Genomic DNA, 5,637 nt, shown 5'->3' with positions numbered 1-5,637 from the left:
CTGGGGGGAATTTTGCTAGAATGAAATGAATTTTTAAAAAGGAGCCAATATTTGCAAAATGAAATATTTATTTCAACCTAATTAGTAAATATTTGATTAGGTCTGTATAAGTATGTATATATGTGTGTGTCTATGTGTATACGTATAAGTGTATGTGTGTATATATATTTCATCTATTTTTCGCCACTGTAAGAGCTACAGATAGTAGTACAGAGCAATTTTTTTTTTTTTAGAATTCTGTGCATGTACTAAAAGAACAATTATGGATATAATTTTAAAAAGATGAGATTGAGCAAAAATTAAATAGTATTTGAAGTAGAATTTAGGTTACTTAGAAAGGATTAAAATTAAAGCAATAAATATAAAGAATGATTTTATATCTGAATCACTGTTGGCCTCCTACAATGTATAAGACAAGATTGCTTTGAAGAATTCATACTCAGATCTTAAAAACTTATGAAAAAGTACCCTTATATTCATGATTCAATGTGTAATTTACATGTCTTTAAATTATGCTATATTTAATTACATTTTAATATCAAATACTCTATTGCCATTAGGAAAAAAAAGTCATTTTATTAATATATACTGAATGTCCATATTTTATTATACTTCTAAAGCTATAAATATTTCAGCAGTTTGTATAGTGGTTGAATAGTTGAAAGAATGAGATAAAGTCTTGAAAAAAATGAATTAGATTCTTAATGCTATAGGAAAACACTAACAGAATTAGTTCTGGAGAAAAGCAATGTAAGGAAATCTATGCTGTTCCAAATTTCTGTCATTGCCAATCATTATCATCAAGTCACCTCTGACATCCCTAATCCAAGTAGAGATCAAATGTCCATTGACCTGCTGAAAATAAGTGTGATTTTGGTATAGTATTAAATAAGATATCTTCTACTTAGTGTGTGTACAACCAAAACACACAAAACACAGGACTGTGCTCCAATGTTAGGGAAGCATTCGGTGCAAAATTGTGCATGTGTCTGGTATGTCAGATCTAGCCTTCCATCAACTTTTCTCCTTCCGGCCCCTCTCTCTGCTTCTTCCTCTTGCCCTCCCTTTTTTTTTTTTTTTTTGAATCCTGCATAATAAATGGAGGGATCCCAAGGTTTATCTTGCTCATCATAGTCCTCACAAATATAGTCAGATACATGTTTGAATAAAGTGGCAGTTCTGTGAGACTTCAGCCAACCAAAGCTGGCTGGCTGGGAAGGCAGACCATTTTGTCCTCTTTGCTTGCATTCTTCTGCAAAGGTTTCTTCATCTGCCACATTATTTATTGCTAGGGATTTCGGCCATCTTCTTCAACTTCTTTTCTTTCTTGACCATTCTTAATAATTCTCTTTATAGTGATTTTTCTGCCATTAACCATATTAGTGGAAGATACAGATTTGAAGTTGCCCATCCTATTACCACCAAATGACACTGAAGAACATGAAGTGAGGCCTCCGGCCCCATAATCTGAATGAGGTAAATCCTGTATCAAAAGAAGAAAACCCACCTCCAAAAGGTAGAACCCTCTGAAGACAGAGAAAAAGGGTCCAGCGTCCCTGCTCCTAGTTCCACAGAGATCTCTTCGATTTCCAAAAAAACTCCTCAAATGGATATTCGAAGAAGTCAAATGAAAATATGTCCCGTCCACTAAAAAATTCTCTGAAGCCATCTCCTGGATTACGGACTGTACAGCCAAACTCAAATGGACTTTCGGAATGATCCGCCTCCGCCACCATCATTTAATCCTTTGCCATATTTGTCATGCATGTTGCGATTTTAGCATCTGTTATCACCTCATGTGCCTCGGCTACTTGTTTGAATTTTCCCTCTGTTTCTTCTTTATTCCCAGGGTTTTTATCAGGATGCCATTTCGGGGCCAATTTACGATATGACTGTTTCATGTACTGGGGTGAGGCAGGCCTCTGCAGTCTAGGAATCCATGGTAGGCCTCTGCAGTCTAGAAATCCATGGTAAGCCACCAGGTTTTACCAGATCGTCGGAGCAAGTCGCGACAAGGCTGGCAGCCCGGCAGGAGGAGAGCCGAATATTCCTGCACATTAGGGCGTCATTTGGCAATTTCACCTTCCTTTCCCTAGAATTGGGAGCAGTTTATAAGGTGACCATCTTGCCCAGGATTGCCTAGGAATCCCCTGGGTTTTTTTTTCACTGAAAGCCCCATGTCCGGAAAACCACTCAGTCCCAGGAAACCAGGATGGCTGGTCACTTTATTTGGTGGATTTGGACAACAATAGCATTGTTTACAGAAATAAAACTATTTCTAGAATAACTTCATATTATTTTCAGATATATAAATCACAGCATCTTTCCTCAATTTTCAATACTAGTGACTTTAATTATCTATTAGTTCACTTCAAATAACTTGTGTGATAAGTCTAGAGAAACCCTTGGTCTGATAATCACATCCCTAAGATTGTGGCAAACATGCTCCTTAGCTATACATTCAACCTTACTTTCATACGGGCATTTTACCATTGAAATTGTTTGCATCTGCCTCTTCCCAAAATAGATTTTGATGCTGCTTTCTCCTAACTACAGAAATAACAGCTTCCCCAAAATGAAGGAAGGTGGGTTTCAGACATTGCTGTTGTTGTAAAGTATCCCTAACAGTCCTAAAATACAGCCAGGACTGAGAACGGCAGGCTTAGAGGATAAATACAGGAGCAATTAATGAATGATTTCATCTTGACAGTTTCTCCAGGTTCTTTATTCATGTTCCTTAAATGAAAGGGGCTTTTTCATTCCAGAAAAGTCTTTACATATTTTTTTTGGGGGGGGGGGGTTGCAATCACTATATATTTTCTCTATGTGTATATGTGGAACCTCATCGGAATTAGATTATTCCATAAATTCAACTATGTAATCTAAGGATTTTACTTTTAATTTCTAGAATTAGGATATTGTAATGTTGGATTATATTAATGATTAACTGGTATTATGATTTAATTATAAACCACTCGGGTCATCTTAAAGCAAAAGCAAGTATTGATAAATTTATATTTAATACCTGTGATCAGAATTTTATCAGAGAGAAATATACAAGAACTTATTATTTTCATTTAACAAAATCAGTGATGTACAGAACTCTCATTCCTTATTCTTTCTTGTATGTTCATGATACCCAATAAAACTAGCAATGATAAATGATTAATTCCTAAATTTGAAATGGAATGTCTGCTACAAAACTAAATCATGGTCAGTAGACTGCATGGCATAAATCCTTCAAAGGGTACTATAACCTTTATCGTTTTTGAAATGTGCCCCATCAAGGAGCCTGCAGGCAAATGTACAAGGGACCCATATGACATTTACATAACCATTGTGTCAGATTAGACTTTGCGATCCTCCCACATCATTAGGCAAAGCCTGAACAGAGCAGATGCATGACAGATTGTCCAATGCCTGATGTGTAGCACATGGATAGAGAAACAATGAGGCTTTATCCACACTCAGGTCCCATGTCCAAAGGGCCCTCTGATAGCGCAAGTTCTTCAAATTGAGCTCTTCTTATGAGAAGGTAGAGGACATGCTTCCAGTACCAATTCTTTCTGGTAGCACATAATTGCCCATTAACAGCATGAACCTCTTCTACTACCCAGGGCTAAATAGCAGGCAGCAAATATTTTGCAGCTGGCATATTCCTGAGTAACTAAAAGAGCCTACCGAGGTTTGTTTGTTTGATTACTGATTGATTTCCTAATGGTGAAAGAAATTATGTTGTCCCTAGTTCCCAGCAGCTGAATCTTATTCACTTAAATCAAGAAAATAGTTTTTAATGTTTTCAGTATAACAATTTAAAAATCACATGCATAAAAAGTTATATATACTATTGTAGAAGCAGATAAAATAAAAACCTTTAGGCTTCCTTTCAAAAGGAAGTGGCCAAAGTTGTTATAAGAGAATTTGTCCACTTCTTGGTGGGATTTGGTCTTTCCCCCTAGGTCTAAAAATCATTCATGAATTGTGATGACTAAAGATAAAGTAGCAAGAATCCAGGATTGCAGAGACAAGAACGCCAGGAAAAAGTGTCAGCAGATTCTGAGTTCAGGAAAGAGATACAGATTTGGGCAAGTCCCCTGCCTTTCTGTACCTTATTTTCCATGCCAGAATATAATGACATAATTTATCATCAAAAGCAGGACACATTTGAGAGTGGATAATGGTGCTAATAGTAGCACACCAGGATGGCAAGACTAAACCTGGATTTTCCCGCACAAAGCAGCATTTGTGGTGACATTTCCTTTCTAGCAAATGAAATTTGTGATTAAACAATCTCTGATATCTAGTATTAAAAAGCTATGATTTTGGGAAGCGGATTTGGCTCAATCAATTGGGCTCCCGTCTACCATATGGGTTTGCATCCCAGGGCCTCCTTGTGAAGGCAAGCTGGCCCACGCTCGTGGAGAGCTGCCGGCCTGCACCCACAGAGAGCTGGGGCAGGAAATTAAGGCAACAAAGGGAGACAAAACAGAAGAATGGCAATAGATGGACACAGAGAGCAGACAGCAAGCAAGCGGCAAGGCAGGGGGGAATAAATAAATAAAATATATCTTTAAAAAATAATAATAATATAGTGTCACAGACAGATGGAACCAGAGGGGTAAGAAGGGGTAAATGAGGCAATGAGTTGAGTAACCAGTAGTTAAGCAAGAAACTGAGCCTTCCTTTTGTACTCTTATGTCATCCATTTGCTTAACATTAGTAGTAGAGAGGATAGGTCTCCTATTAACCTTTTAAAATACATATATTTCATATATAATCATAATTTATTCATGAGATCTTGCCAATTTATTGGAAGTCTATAGATTTTTCCTGATAATCAACTTCATAGTCATAAAGTCATCCTTTAACCTATTTTCCCTTCACATCTTACCCATTCAATACACTGTCTAGATGACAGCCACTGCCCCCAACACACACAAACACACACACACACACACACACACACATGAAAAGGATCTAGGATTAGGAAAGTACTTGTGATTTCTGAGATAGCAATTCCCAAAGAAGGAAAAAAGTTTAGGAAATAGCAGTTTTCAACCATTTCATATAAATCAAGTGAATAGGAAGGAAGCAAATTCAAAGGCATAGAGTTTTTATGTTCCAGTTCTAGGTATTTCAATTTCCCGATGAGAAATGCACATTGGAATAACCATCCACAAAGTGCACTTGAAGGCTCAGAAGGAATTACATTTGGATAGAAAAATATCATCCTACATCAAGCTTACTGGCAAACATGTAACCTTGAAGAGATTAACCACAATAAAGAAATCCCAATAATACTTTTTTACTTGAATTGTGCTTAACAGCTTATAAGGTACTTTCACATAGATTATCTCACTAATACCCATATCAACTCTGTGAATACTTATTATTATTATCCTTTTTACATTTAAGGAAACTAAAACTTGGAAAGGCTAAGCAACTTGCCCAGAACATATAATAAATAAGTGAAAACTCTAGTATTTGATCCCAGGTTTTATTAACCAGAACCAAAGTCAGATTTCTGGAGATCTTGAAATATATTTGTATATCTTGCTCAAGAAGATAACAATCTTGTATGAATGTAGGGTAACAGACAAAGTGACTCCAGGAAGTTGCTAAAGACACTTAATGCAT

The 5,637-nt window shown here is 36.5% G+C and overlaps 1 pseudogene; it reads right to left on the bottom strand.

Moving 5' to 3' along the window:
- Positions 1–884: 884 nt before the first annotated feature.
- On the bottom strand, positions 885–2,732 carry LOC101434902 (dnaJ homolog subfamily B member 6-like; annotated as a pseudogene).
- Between the last annotated feature and the right edge of the window lie 2,905 nt (positions 2,733–5,637).

This window comes from Dasypus novemcinctus, chromosome 8 (genome assembly GCF_030445035.2).
Source record: "Dasypus novemcinctus isolate mDasNov1 chromosome 8, mDasNov1.1.hap2, whole genome shotgun sequence".
Classification (NCBI taxonomy): Eukaryota; Metazoa; Chordata; class Mammalia; order Cingulata; family Dasypodidae; genus Dasypus; species Dasypus novemcinctus.
The sequence above is the reverse complement of the archived record's forward strand: the minus strand, read 5'-3'. Positions and strand labels throughout refer to the sequence as shown.